Below are 16,169 nucleotides of genomic sequence, written 5' to 3' on the forward strand. Positions count from 1 at the left end.
ACTACGTTCCCCAACACCAACATGATATCATGATAGGTGAATGCCCAAGCCTTCTCAATAAGTAACATCAGGAAGGGGCCATAGATAGGACACTCGTGCTCAGTGATGGCCGAGAGGAGCTCCGACCACATGACATGCGAGACATTCAAAGATTCTCCTGTGCTTGCATCCTTCTCATGCTGATAGAAGAGCAACATATCCACTAGATAGGAATGAACCTGATCCAAGTTCCCAATCTGAGGGAAAAGAGTGTGCCTGAATATGCGCTGAAGAATGTCCAGAAAGGGTAATAGATCATATGTCTTCTTATTCATGACATGATGAACCTTCACCATGGAATATGGCCAAAGAGTGGACTTGTGAGTAGAAGTGGTCTCCTTGTGGGGGCAAAAGCCAACTGGGTTATCAAGCCCCTTCTCCTCATAACCCAGAAGCTCCATGGAAGCCTTCCATTTAACTGAGAGGATTTTTCCATTTGTCATCCACGTCATAGTCCTTTCCTCATCAGTGCCTAAGTGAATTGTGGCATAAAATTGGGCCACAATGTCAGCATCAAAATCCTTATTGAACTCCATGATCCTGATGATATTCAGCTGAGCAGACATATCAAGAGACTCTCCAAAGTAAGCATGGTCCTTCTCCAGATAGGGAATGTCAATAGACCTGACACTCACAAACAGGTTCTTCTTTGCTTTGAGCACATCAAAATAGATAGACTTCTGTTGTTTGTTCCAAAAGGGATGGTTGATAAGTGCAGGATCTTGAGGTTGAGAGTATGGATTGCAGCGACGAGTCACACAGAACTCCTTGGCAGACATCTCTGACACAGACTTGACCTTCGGCTTTGGCTTGTTAGCAGTTTGCTTGGTGGTTTGCTTGGGCTGCATAGGTTGAGCACTATAAGAAGCACCAGTCACCTCATACGTGCGATAGCGCTTAGATCCTCCAGGATGCTTGGGGTTGATGCGACGGACAAGATGCTCCGAACTGCCATCACCTGCCACACACAAAGGCGAGGAAAGCAGATGAAAAACATTGCAAATGCCAGCAACACGAAGCAAAAAGGATCAAGGAAGGGTATGAGAGAAACGGAAGTTGGCATCCCGAGTGGTAGCACCACTCCGGCGCAGTGGTAGTGCCACCTACAAGCGGTAGCACCACTCCAGGGGAGCGGTAGTACCGCTCGAGGCGGAGGTCAACGATCCGGCCACTGCCGCTATTGGATCCCGTACTACCGGGGGTGCCAAATTCAAACTTTCTCCTACCAAACTTCAATCCACATAGTCTAGCAGACTTCTACACCCTACTCAAGCCTCAGTTTAGCCAAAAATCAACAATGCCAAGAATACTGCCCTAAAGCCTAGATTCAAAGAAGAGAACCATAGGAGAGGAAAGCGGATGCAATACCGGCATCCATGGCAAGAGGAGAAGGTGGGGAACGATCCCACCGGACGGAAACGCAGAAGATGGCATGGAGGCAGCGGCCCCTTGCTGATTGTTCATCGCTGGAGAGAGACAACGAGAAGTGGGAGAGAGGCAAATGGGTAGGGGGGAGTAAAAACTCCCCCTACCCAACTCATAACCCCCATGACCTGCCTCGGAGCGGCAGTACCGTGGGGGCCTGATACGTCGCCATCGTATCTACTTTTCCAAACACTTTTGCCCTTGTTTTCGACTCTAACTTGCATGATTTGAATGGAACTAACCCGGAATGGCGCTGTTTTCAGCATAATTGCCATGGTGTTATTTTTGTATAGAAATAAAAGTTCTCGGAATGACATGAAAATCAACGGAGATTTTTTTGGAATATATAAAAAATACTGGAAGAAGAATCCACGTCAGGGGCCCACACCCTGTCCACGAGGGTGGGGTGCGTGCCTACCCCCCTGGGCGCGCCCCCTGCCTCGTGGGCCCCCTGACGCTCCACCGACCTCAAGTCCAACTCCATATATTCGTGTTCGGGGAGAAAAATATCAGGGAGAAGGATTCATCGCATTTTACGATACGGAGCCACCACCAAGCCCTAAACTCTCTCGGGAGGGCTGATCTGGAGTCCGTTCGGGGCTCCGGAGAGGGGAATCCGTCGCCATCATCAACATCAACCTTCCTCCATCACCAATTTCATGATGCTCACCGCCGTGCGTGAGTAATTCCGTTGTAGGCTTGCTGGACGGTGATGGGTTGGATGAGATTTATCATGTAATCAAGTTGGTTTTGTTAGGGTTTGACCCCTAGTATCCACTATATTCTGAGATTGATGTTGCTATGACTTTGCTATGCTTAATGCTTGTCACTAGGGCCCGAGTGCCATGATTTCAGATCTGAACCTATTATGTTTTCATGAATATATGTGAGTTCTTGATCCTATCTTGCAAGTCTATAGTCACCTATTATGTGTTATGATCCGTTAACCCCGTAGTGACAATAATCGGGATACTTACTGGTGATGACCATAGTTTGAGGAGTTCATGTATTCACTAAGTGTTAATGCTTTGGTCTGGTACTCTATTAAAATGAGGCCTTAATATCCCTTAGTTTCCAATAGGACCCCGCTGCCACGGGAGGGTAGGACAAAAGATTTCATGCAAGTTCCTTTCCATAAGCACATATGACTATATTTGGAATACGTGCCTACATTACATTGATGAACTGGAGCTAGTTCTATGTCACCCTATGCTATAACTGTTGCATGATTGATCGCATCCGACATAATTCTCTATCACCGATCCAATGCCTACGAGCTTTTCATATATTGTTCTTCGCTTATTTACTTTTCCGTTGCTACTGTTACAATCACTATAAAACCAAAAATATTACTTTTGCTACCATTACCACTACTATCATATTAATTTGCTACTAAACACTTTGTTGCATATATTAAGTTTCCAGGTGTGGTTGAATTGACAACTCAGCTGCTAATACTTGAGAATATTGTTTGGCTGCCCTTGTGTCGAATCAATAAATTTGGGTTTAATACTCTACCCTCGAAAACTGTTGCGATCCCCTATACTTGTGGGTTATCAAGACTATTTTCTAGCGCCATTGCAGGGGAGCATAGCTCTATTCTTTGAGTCACTTCGGATTTATATCTGCTGGTCACTATGAAGAACTTGAAAGATCAAAGAACCAAGATTTTTCCCTCAACTACGAGGGGAGGTAAGGAACTTCCATCTAGCTCTGCACTTGATTCACCTTATGTTTTGAGTAAACTTGCGACACCTACACCTGGTATTCATTCTGATATGTCGCATGTTATTGATGATGCCACTTTTGCTTTGCATGATACTTATGATGAAACTACTTCTATGCTTGATACTACTATGCCACTAGGTGAGTTTCTTGATGAACAACTTGCTAGGGTTAGAGAGAATGAAATTATTGAAACTGATAATATTGATGAAAGTGATGATGAAGATTCTCCCCCTAGATATGAATTGCCTATTTTTCCTAAGGGTTATGTTATGGATGAAGAAACTGCTAGAGACTCCTTAGCTTGCAATGATAGATCTGATCTTAAGAAATTATTAGCTAAGCTTAAAGAAAAGTCTTTTAATGCTAGAATGAAATATGACCCTGCTTTTGCTACTTCACCTATCTTTATTACTGATAAGGATTATGATTTCTCTGTCGATCCTGAGTTAATTACTTTGGTTGAATCTAATCCTTTTTATGGCTATGAATCTGAAACTGTTGTGGCACATCTTACTAAATTAAATGATAAAGCCACACTGTTTACTCATGATGAGAAAACTCGCTATTACTTTATCCTTAAGTTATTTCCATTCTCATTAAAGGGTGATGCTAAAACATGGTTTAATTCTCTTGATCCTGGTTGTGTGCGTAGTCCCCAGGATATGATTTATTACTTCTCTGTTAAATATTTCCCCGCTCATAAGAAACAAGCTGCCTTAAGGGAAATATATAATTTTGTGCAAATTGAAGAAGAGAGTCTCCCACAAGCATGGGGGGGCTTCTCCGATTACTTAATGCTTTGCATGATCATCCTCTCAAGAAAAATGAAATACTTTATATCTTTTATAATGGACTAACCGATGCTTCCAGAGACTACCTGGATAGTTGTGTTGGTTGTGTTTTCAAGGAAAGAGCTGTTGATCAAGTTGAATTGCTATTGAATAATATGTTGACTAATGAAAATAAGTGTACACTTCCTGAACCAACTCCTAAGCCAACTCCGAAGAAAAGGGGTATTCTATTTCTCAATCCTGAAGATATGCAAGAGGCAAAGAAACCTATGAAAGAAAAATGCATTAAAGCTGAAGATGTTAAGAATTTACCACCAATTGAAGAAATACATGGTCTTGATAACCCGACACAGGTAGTAAAGGTAAATTCTCTCTATAGATTTGATAAATGTGAAATCCCATTTACTAAGTTTGCTAGCCAATGCTTGGATGAGTTTGATGACTTTATGGTTAAACAAGAAAATTTCAATGCTTATGTTGGTAGACAATTGAACCACGATGCTGATATGCTTGAACACTTGAGTGATTATATGTCTAGAGTTAAAGGCGAACTTAAACTTATTAGTAAACATGCTTCTATGGTTACCACTCAAGTAGAACAAGTACTTAAAGCTCAGAATGATTTGCTTAATGAATTAAATAATAATAAAAATGATAATGTTGTTAGAGTTATGACTAGAGGAGGTAAAATGACTCAGGAACCCTTGTATCCTGAGGGCCATCCTAAGAGAATTGAGCAAGATTCTCGGAGAACTAATGTTGATGCACCTAGTCCTTCTAAGAGGAAGAAAAAGAAAAATGATAGGACTTTGCATGCTTCTAGTGAACCTGTTGTTGACACACCTGACAATCCCAATGATATTTCTATTTCTGATGCTAAGACACAATCTAGTAATGAACATGAACCTAGTGATAATGTTAATGATGATCATGTTGATGCTCAACCTAGCAATAATAATGATGTAGAAATTGAACCTGATGTTGATCTTGATAACCCACAATCAAAGAATCAATGTTATGATAAGAGAGTTCGTTGCTAGGAAACACAGTAAAGAAAGAGAACCATGGGTTCAGAAACCCATGCCTTTTCCTCCTAAACCATCCAAGAAAAAGGATGATGAGGATTTTGAGCGCTTTGCTGAAATGATTAGACCTATCTTTTTGCGTATGCGTTTGACAGATATGCTTAAAATAAACCCTTATGCTAAATACATGAAAGATATTGTTACTAATAAAAGAAAGATACCGAAAGCTGAAATTTCTACCATGCTTGCTAAGTACACTTTTAAGGGTGGAATACCAAAGAAACTAGGAGATCCAGGAGTACCGACTATACCATGCTCCATTAAAAAAAACTATGTTAAAACTTCTTTATGTGATCTTGGAGCTGGTGTTAGTGTTATGCCTCTCTCTTTATATCGTAGACTAGATTTGAATAAGTTGACACCTACTGAAATACCTTTGCAAATGGCTGATAAATCAACTGCTATACCTGTCATTATTTGTGAGGATGTGCCTGTTGTGGTTGCAAACGTTACTATTTTAACGGACTTTGTTATTCTTGATATTCGCGAGGATGATAGTATGTCGATTATCCTTGGTAGACCCTTTTTGAATACTACAGGGGCTGTTATTGATTGCAACAAAGGCCATGTCACTTTTCATGCTAATGGTAATGAGCATACGGTACACTTTCCGAGGAAACAACCTCAAGTCCACAGTATAAATTCTATTGGAAAAATTTCAAAAATCACTATTGGAGGTTTAGAATTTCCTCTTCCTACTGTCAAGAAGAAATATGATATTCTTATTGTTGGGGATGTGCATATCCCCATAGAGGTAACCTAGTGTTATTCGAAATTTCTCTGGTTTCATGCTATTCGAAATGAGTTTGTTAACAAGACCTCATCAACCTTGTTTTCTGAATGAGTTTGTTAACAAGACCTCATCAACCATGTTATTCGAAATGAGTTTCCTTTTGATGAGCATGAGATGGATGAATTTAGAAAACACAACTCTGTGTACCCTCTTTTTACTTTCTGTTATTTAGATTAAATAAAGTAAAAATAGTATTTTCTGTCTGTGTTCTGAATTATCCTTGCAATAAAAAAATACCCTGAAAATAAAAGTTCTCCAAATGCCCTGAAAATGAAATATGATTTTTCTAGAATATTTGAGAATATCTGGCACTGAGAACACAGCAGGGGGAGCAGCCACGTGCCCACGAGGGTGGAGGGTGCGCCCCCTGGCTTGTGGACCCCACGTGGGCCCCCTCCACTTATCCTTGCACCCACACACTTCGTCTTGCTCCAGAAAAAATCACTAGCCACCTCAAACCCTAGTTCTTGCTCCTCTTGCTGCAATTTTTGATCTCCTTGCTCAAAGCTCCTCTCACAAAACTGCTTTGGGGGATTGTTCTTTTGTATGTGACTCATCCAATGGTCCAATTAGTTTTTGTTCTAGTGCTTTATTTATTGCAAATTTTTGCTTCTTAGGTGACATTGTTCTTGAGCTTGCATGTCCAATTTATGTGGTCAAAAATAGTTTTAATGCATGATATAGCCTCTAGGCACTTGTAGGAGTAGTTGCTATCAATCTTCTTGAGTTTGGTTCACTTTTATTTTAAGTTACTAAAAATCTCAGAAATTTTTAGAAAAAGATGAAGAGATTTGGAGGGGCTCATCGAGCCAAAGCTAGAAGGATAAGCAAAGTGAAGAGAACAGGAAACCCAAGTATAATCTCCCTCGTACTGCGGAGGTTCGGCCATGTGAATGGCCTTGTGATGAGTTCTTTAGAGAAGGTGGGATTCATGAAGATTTTTATCATTTGGCTGAGAATGCAGGCCTCACCGCCTTCCTCCAAGACCAGCGTGAACAATATCTCTTACTCACCAATATCTTTGTGCAAATTTTTCATTTCCATGCTAGGAGATCACCACCTTCGGTGGAATTTTATTTATATGATGAGCATAAGGAGATGTCACTTTATGATTTTTGCCGGGTCTGTTTGATACCCTTTGAGGGCAGCATAGAGGAAACACATCGTAATGATGTGGAGGAATTTATAGATATGATTGTTGTAGGGGAAACAGGGAAAGTTTCCGATGCGAGAATCACTAGCATACATTTTCCTGTTCTATGTTACTTCGCAATATTTGCTAGTAGATGCTTAATTGATCACGGGAACTATGGAAACCTTAGCGCCCCTAATACTGTTATTTTGCGCCATGCCTTGTTTCAGGATACTACTTTCAGTTTAGGCGCTATTGTTGCTAAATGGTTAAATCTGAACCGTACTAAGGGCCCCATCCTCGGAGGCATCTTTGCCTCGCGCCTTGCTACACACTTTAATATACCTATCAGACATTATGAGAAAGAGGAAAAGTTGCTGCCTCCTATTGTTCTAGATTATAAGAGTATGGTAGCACATGAGTTTATTGTTAAGGATAAGAAGAAGACACTCAAATATAAATTGATATTTAACAAAAAAATATTGTGAGTTTATTACCTTTCCTGCGCCCTCTTTGTTCAACATATTTTCAGGCATGTACCTTGTTCTGCCGGAGGCCATTCATGCCTACCGGAGCCAGATGTTAGCTGCAGAGCCGGAGCCACCATCTGATCCTCACCGTCAGTCTGTTTATCAGTGGAATCCGGAGGAGATCGCCAACCAGTGGGAGCCTGAGGATCCTCCTCAGTACACCGAAGAGAGCAGCTTTGATCCTTGGGTATAGACCAACTTAGGCCAAAAGCCTAAGCTTGGGGGAATATGTATCTCTCACCGACATTACATTAATGTTCACACACGCATGCCAGCTGTCGGTGCTCATGCTTTTTCATTGTATCATCCATGCTAGTTTATTTTCATTTTCTCGCTTTCTTCTTGTGTGTTTGGAAAGCCTTAAGAAAAACCAAAAAAATAGTTGTAGCTTTTAACTAGTTTACTTTCCATGCCTGTAGTGGTAGTAACTAAAAGAAAACCCAAAAAGATTTCTCATTCTACTTTTGCTTGTTGGGAGCTTTCCCGTGTAAATAGTTTTGTTTTATTTCTTTCCTTTGGGGGTCGAGAGGAGAAGACCATAATGAAAATGTTGAGTGGCTCTTATATGCATTGTTGTTGATCTAACAGACAACCCGTATTACCTTGTCTTCTCTCATGAATTGAATGCTTGCAGATTCCAGCTTAGTCCAACGCGCGTGCACTATTATTATTATCCACAGTATTCGGTCGTGCAAGTGAAAGGCAATAATGACGATATATGATGAACTGATTGAGATGAGAAAAGCTGGTATGAACTCGATCTCTCTTGTTTTTGAAAATATGATGAGTTCGTCATTCCTGATTCAGCCTATTATGAGAGAGACATGTTTGCAATGACAATTAGAGATTGTAGTTTCTTATGACATGCTTAATTAGCTAGGAGTTTATAATGGTTTACCTTGTGTGCCAACATGCTATTAAAATGGTTATGATGTGGTCTGATAGGGTGGTATCCTCCTTTAAACGATTCGAGTGGCTTGAATTGGCACATGTTCACGCATGTAGTTGAAACAAAATCAACATAGCCTCTACGATATTTATGTTCATGGTGCATTATATCCTACTCATGCTTGCATTCAGTGTTGATTAATTTTAATGCATGTTCATGACTGTTGTCGCTCTCTAGCTGGTCCCTTCCCAGTTTTTTAGCCTTCACTTGTACTAAGCGGGAATACTGCTTGTGCATTCAATTCCATAAACCCCAAAGTTATTCCATATAAGTCCACCATACCTTCCTATTTACGGTATCTACCCACCGTTCCAAGTAAATTTGTATGTGTCAAACTCTAAACCTTCAAAAAACATTCTATTTTGTATGCTCGAATAGCTCATGTATCAACTAGGGATGTCTGTATCCTCCATGCTAGGCGGGTTATTCTCAAGAGGAGTGGACTCCGCTCCTCATTCACGAGAAAATGGCTGGTCACCGGGATGCCCAGTCCCATGCTCAAATCAAAATAATTGCAAACAAAACTCCCCCAGGATTGTTGTTAGTTGGAGGCACCCGTTGTTTTGGGAAAGCCATGGATTGATGCTTGTTGGTGGTGGGGGAGTATAAACTTTACCATTCTGCTTGGGAACCACCTATAATGTGTGTAGAATGGAAGATATCGAGATCTCTCGGTTGTTATGTTGACAATTAAAGTATACCGCTCAAAATATTATTAATCTCTATTTCAAAACCGAGCTCTGGCACCTCTACAAATCCCTGCTTCCCTCTGCGAAGGGCCTATCCATTTACTTTTATGTTGAGTCATCATCCTCTTATTAAAAAGCACCAGTTGGAGAGCACCGCTGTCATTTGCATCCATTACGGTTAGTTTACATTGAGTATGACTTGACTGGATCTCTTTTACCATGAATTACAATGACTAGTTAGTCCTTGATCTTTAAAGGTGCTCTGCATTTATGTTTTGTGGTCTCAGAAAGGGCTAGTGAGATACCATCTTGTTATATCATATTATGATTGTTTTGAGAAAGTGTTGTCATCCGAGATTTATTATTATTGCTCGCTAGTTGATTATGCCATTGATATGAGTAAACATGAGACTTAAATGTTATTGTGAATATGGTTAGCTCATAATCTTTTCTGAAAACTTGAATGATGGCTTTACATATTTACAACAACAAGAGCAAACAGAGTTTGTAAAAGTTTTTCTTTATCACTTTTAGTTTGTCAACTGAACTGCTTGAGGACAAGCAAAGGTTTAAGCTTGGGGGAGTTGATACGTCTCTGTCGTATCTACTTTTCCAAACACTTTTGCCCTTGTTTTGGACTCTAACTTGCATGATTTGAATGGAACTAACCTGGACTGACGCTGTTTTCAGCAGAATTGCCATGGTGTTATTTTTGTGCAGAAATAGAAGTTCTCGGAATGACCTAAAAATCAACGGATATTATTTTTGGAATATATAAAAAATACTGGAAGAAGAATCCACGTCAGGGGGCCCACACCCTGTCCACGAGGGTGGGGGCGTGCCTACCCCCCTGGGCGCGCCCCCTGCCTCGTGGGCCTCCTGACGCTCCACCGACCTCAACTCCATCTCCATATATTCGTGTTCGGGGAGAAAAAATTAGGGAGAAGGATTTATCGCGTTTTATGATACGGAGCCGCTGCCAAGCCCTAAACTCTCTCGAGAGGGCTGATCTGGAGTCCGTTCGGGGCTCCGGAGAGGGGAATCCGTCGCCATTGTCATCATCAACCTTCCTCCATCACCAATTTCATGATTTTCAAACAAAGTGTGTGAGTAATTCCATCGTAGGCTTGTTGGACGGTGATAGGTTGGATGAGATTTATCATGTAATCGAGTTAGTTTTGTTAGGGTTTGATCCCTAGTATCCACTATGTTCTGAGATTGATGTTGCTATGACTTTGCTATGCTTAATGCTTGTCACTAGGGCCCGAGTGCCATGATTTCAGATCTGAACCTATTATGTTTTCATGAATATATGTGAGTTCTTGATCCTATCTTGCAAGTCTATAGTCACCTATTATGTGTTATGATCCGTTAACCCCGAAGTGAAAATAATCGGGATACTTACCAGTGATGACCGTAGTTTGAGGAGTTCATGTATTCACTAAGTGTTAATGCTTTGGTCCGGTACTCTATTAAAAGGAGGCCTTAACATCCCTTAGTTTCCAATAGGACCCCGCTGCCACGGGAGGGTAGGACAAAAGTTGGCATGCAAGTTCTTTTCCATAAGCATGTATGACTATATTCGGAATACATGCCTACATTACATTGATGAACTGGAGCTAGTTCTGTGTCACCCTATGTTATAACTGTTGCATGATTGATCGCATCCGACATAATTCTCTATCACCGATGCCTGTGAGCTTTTCATATATTGTTCTTCGCTTATTTACTTTTCCGTTGCTACTATTACAATCACTATAAAACCAAAAATATTACTTTTGCTACCGTTACCACTACTATCATATTACTTTGCTAGTTAACACTTAGCTGCAGATATTAAGTTTCCAAGTGTGGTTGAATTGACAACTCACCTGCAAATACTTGAGAATATTCTTTGGCTCCCCTTTTGTCGAATCAATAAATTTGGGTTGAATACTCTACCCTTGAAAATTGTTGTGATCCCCTATACTTGTGGGTTATCAGGGCCGGCGGTAGTACCGCTTATTACTATAAGCAGTGGTACCGCTCAGACCCAGCGATAGTGTCGTGCCAGTGAAAACAAGCAACGCCTAGAAAATACAAGAAGGGGGCTTAAGCAACAACAAGAGAGAAAGGCAAGGGAGAGACACGAAACACGAAAAACCGAAGGGAGCTACTCCAATTGCAAAAGACAAATAAACAAGAGAAGCAGACTTGGAGTGACACAAAACATACACAAGGTCCTAAGCGACTAGCTAAGATCAAGGAAATCCAAACACCACCCAAGGAGAGGGTGGTGGCCGCAGCCACCTATGTTTGAGTCAATTGGTATGGTACCGTGGAGATTTTAACCTTGGGCCCATGACCAAAACTCGTCTTTGAAGCACAAGTACCATCAAAATGGCTAATGTGAAAGACTTGATCGATTTATGCATAATGGGGGGAGGGAAAGTTCATTGAGAGAACAACAGTCCCCTATGTCCATGCCTACATCTAGAACAAGATAGAATGATGTGTGTGGTTGGGGTGTGCCTAGACTCAAGCTACATTAACTCGCGAAATCTTGTTTCATCTAGAGGCTTGGTGAAAATATCCGCTAGTTGCTCTTGAGTGTTGATGTAGATGATCTCAATATCTCCACGCTTGCTGTGGTCTCGAATGAAATGATGACAAATCTCAATGTGCTTCGTCTTGCTATGTTGCACCGGATTGTGAGAAATCTTGAAAGCACTTTCATTGTCACATAGAAGAGGCACTTTGTCACAAGTGACACCGTAATCCTTTAAAGTTTGCCTCATCCATAGAAATTGTGCACAACAACTTGTGGCGGCTACATACTCGGCCTTGGTGGAGGAGACACACAATTTTGCTTCTTCGAGGACAAACTTACCAAAGAACGACCACGGAATTGACACCCTCCGGAAGTTGACTTCCTCTCCACACAATATCCCGCCCAATCCGAGTCCCTATAACCCATGAGATCGAAGCTTGCTCCTTTGGGGTACCATAGGCCAAAGTTTGGGGTATGAGCTAAATAACGAAAGATTCGCTTGACCGCCACATAGTGGCTTTCCTTAGGTGCGGCTTGAAACCGTGCACAAATTCCCACACTCAACATGATATCCTATCTAGATGCACAAAGGTAAAGCAATGATCCAATCATGGAGCGATATACCTTTTGATCCACCGCTTTACCATTGGGATCACTGTCAACCTTGCATTTGGTGGGGATGGGAAACTTGACCAGATTAACATCATCTAGATTGAATCTCTTGAGCAACTCTTGGGTATACTTGGCTTGGTTGATGAACGTTCCTTCTCTCCTTTGCTTGACTTCGAATCCAAGAAAGAACTTCAACTCTCCCATCATAGGCATCTCAAACTTCTCGGTCATTAGTGCGGCAAACTCATCATTGAAAGATTTGTTAGGAGAACCAAAAATAATATCATCAACATATAGTTGGCATAGGAACAAATCCCCTTTGACCCCCTTAGTAAAAAGAGTGGGATCAATTTTCCCAATTTCAAACCCACGATCTTGCAACAACTCGGTAAGGTGCTCATACCATGCGCGTGGTGCTTTCTTAAGGCCATAGAGCACCTTCTTGAGTTTGTATACATGATTGGGGAGCTTGGGATCCTCGAATCCCGGAGGTTGTTGATACGTCTCCAACGTATCTACTTTTTCTCATGCTTTTCCTCTTGTTTTGGACTCTAATTTGCATGATTTGAATGAAACTAACCCCGGACTGATGATGTTTTCAGCAGAACTACCATGGTGTTGTTTTGTGTAGAAATAAAAGTTCTCGGAATGGGACGAAACTTTTTGAGGATTTTTTATACCAATAATAATAATTTCTAGAGCCAAGACCCACTGAAGAGGGGCCCCTGGGTGGGCAGAACCCACCAGGGTGCGCCCCTCTCTCCTAGCGCGCCCAGGTGGGTTGCACCCACCTGGTGGCCCCGCTGATGACCCCCTTGATACTATAAATTCACATTATTCCAGAAAAAGCAGTGAGAAAGAATTATCGCGATCCACAAGACGGATCCGCCGCCAAGCCTTGTTCTTCCCCAGGAGGGCAGATCTGGAGTCCGTTTGGGGCTCCGGAGAGGGGGATCTTCGATCTTCGTCATCACCAACCTATCTCCATCGCAAATTCCATGATGCTCCCCACCGGGAGTGAGTAATTCCTTCGTAGGCTCACTGGTCGGTGAGGAGTTGGATGAGATTCATCATGTAATCGAGTTAGTTTTGTTAGGGCCTGATCCCTAGTACCCACTATGTTCTTAGATTGATGTGGCTATGACTTTGCCATGCTTAATGCTTGTCACTTTGGGCCTGGGTGCCATGATTTTAGATGTGAACCGTTTATGACTTCATCATTATATCCATGTTTTAGATCCGATCTTGCAAGTTATAGTCACCTACTATGGTTATGATCCGACAACCCCGGAGTGACAACAACCAGGCCCACTCCCGGTGATGACTGTAGTTTGAGGAGTTCATGTATTCACTATGTGTTAATGCTTTGTTCCGGTTCTCTATTAAAAGGAGGCCTTAATATCCCTTAGTTTCCAATATGGACCCCGCTGCCACGGGAGGGTAGGACAAAAGATGTCATGCAAGTTCTTTTAATAAAGCGCGTATGACTATTTACGGAATACATGCCTACATTATATCGATGAACTGGAGCTAGTGTTGTATCGCCCTAGGTTATAACTACCACATGATCAATATCATCCAACAAGTCACCGATCCAATGCCTACGAATTTATCCTTATTGATCTTGTTGCGTTACTATTGCTATCATCACTGTTACACTTGCTACAAATTACTTCTACCACTGTTACTGTTACCGTTGCTACTGTCACTACTATCAAACTACTTTGCTACAGATTATATTGCTGCAAATAATAAATCTCCAGGTGTGGTTGAATTGACAACTCAGCTGCTAATACCTTCTAATATTCTTTGGCTGCCCTTGTCTCGAATCTATAAATTTGGGTTGAATACTCTACCCTCGAAAACTGTTGTGATCCCCTATTGACAGTGTCCTGGACTAGGGGGTACTCACCACGTCATCTCCCGATCTATTAGATTGGGCCGAGGACCCCCATGGCCGTATACTCATGGGCCAGTTCGGACAGCTACCGCATACAAGGAAGATTCCACAAGACTTGGCGATCAAGACAAGGACTCCTCCCCACCGGCGTATTCGGCTAGGAATCTTGTTATCCTAGGCCTCTGGTGCATTATATAAACCGAGGCCGGGCTAGTCGATAGATCATATACAACAACAATCATACCATAGGCTAGCTTCTAGGGTTTAGCCTCTATGATCTCGTGGTAGATCAACTCTTGTAATACTCATATCATCAATATCAATCAAGCAGGACGTAGTTTCACCTCCATCAAGAGGGCCCGAACCTGGGTAAAATATCGTGTCTTCTGCCTCGTGTTACCATCCACCTTAGACGCACAGTTCGGGACCCCCTACCCGAGATTCGCCAGTTTTGACACCAACATTGGTGCTTTCATTGAGAGTTCCGTTGTGTGTTCGACAAAAGGTTGATGGCTCGCCTGCAGATCAACTGGGAGTTCGGCATCTTCGTCACCAGCTCGACTGGTCACCTTGGTTTGACCAAGGACTGCGCCCTACCTCCGATCGTCATGTTCGGATGAGGGCCTTTATAAACATCAACTCCAATCTCTATCAAGGTCATGGAGGAATCATCCAGGGAGCCCGGGGGCTCAACGTCAACATTGCCCTCGGGCGGTCGTGCTGTTTTTCTGGACAGCAAACTTGTGTCCGCCGCCATCGCCTCCTCAAGTGTCTTTTTAACGATCGCTTTGGTGGAATTGTGCGTAATAGAGTCTACAACAACCCTGGAAAATTTCGTCGAGTTCCGATGGAGGAATCTCTGGCAATCCATGATATACCGGAGCCCTGTCAAATCTGGACGGGAGTCTAGATGAGTTTAGGGCGTGGTGTCCAGCTTCTAGCTCGGACGTCCTTTGGAAGATCCAACCGTTGATTGGCTGCGTAATTCCTATATCTACCACCTCTCAAAATTTCAGCTTGATCCGACCGTCCAAACTCCGGGAACCTTCCAATTAGTGCATCACTTTTCGGATCTGTTTTCTGTGCGAAAACGAATCCGACCCGAGTTCGTTTTTTATGAATGGGATTTCGGACATCCCTTTTGAAGGAAGTTTTGTACGGGGTATTGTGTTTTGTTCCCGAACACATCCCACTAACTTTAAGATCTTTTGAACATGATCTTCAACATCATGCTGGTGCCAAACCAGTCCGGCAATATTGCTCCACGGCTGCCGACCTGCGCTAAACACGTCGTCACTTTGTTGAGCCGAGCTCAACTTCTTCGGATCATCATCTCGGTAAGCCAAATAAGAGTCCAGCATCGCAAAGGATAAATCATCACCAACATCGCCGCCCCACGGATTACACGAAATGGGCATACCGGCATCGCCGCACGGTCGCTTCATCAAGCCGGCATCGACCACGTCACGACCTGCATCGGCAGGGCCGCACTATTGCTTCTTCAAGCTGGTGTCCATCACGCCGACATACTTCGACTCGTCGGCTGACATCGAGGCTTCGACATCTCGGCTGGACCGGGGGCTTCGCCGTCTCTTCATCAACCTACTCCGGACACTTCGACGTCACTAGTCGACCAGCTCCGTCACGTTAGCTGGACCAAGGGCTTTGCCTCGGCGAGCCAACCTTTGCCAGCATTGTCGTGCCGTCGTTTTATCGCCCATCAGGAAATGGGTGTGCGGATCGAGTCCCAATTTCGTGAATCACCTTCCTTCAGATTGCTACAACAAATAAACCAGGTGCTATTAATCCTAGTATTTTTTGCTTGTTTGATTCATTTTTCCCAAGGAATTATTACTCTGGTTTGTCCATCATATGTACACAGGTCCATCAAATGGTGGCCGCATTAACGACAGTCGCATGGTGGTTTGGTCAGTTTCCGTACATACTTCGACGAACGCCGCATCCG

Source organism: Triticum aestivum, chromosome 2A (genome assembly GCF_018294505.1).
Source record: "Triticum aestivum cultivar Chinese Spring chromosome 2A, IWGSC CS RefSeq v2.1, whole genome shotgun sequence".
NCBI classification, from domain to species: domain Eukaryota; kingdom Viridiplantae; phylum Streptophyta; class Magnoliopsida; order Poales; family Poaceae; genus Triticum; species Triticum aestivum.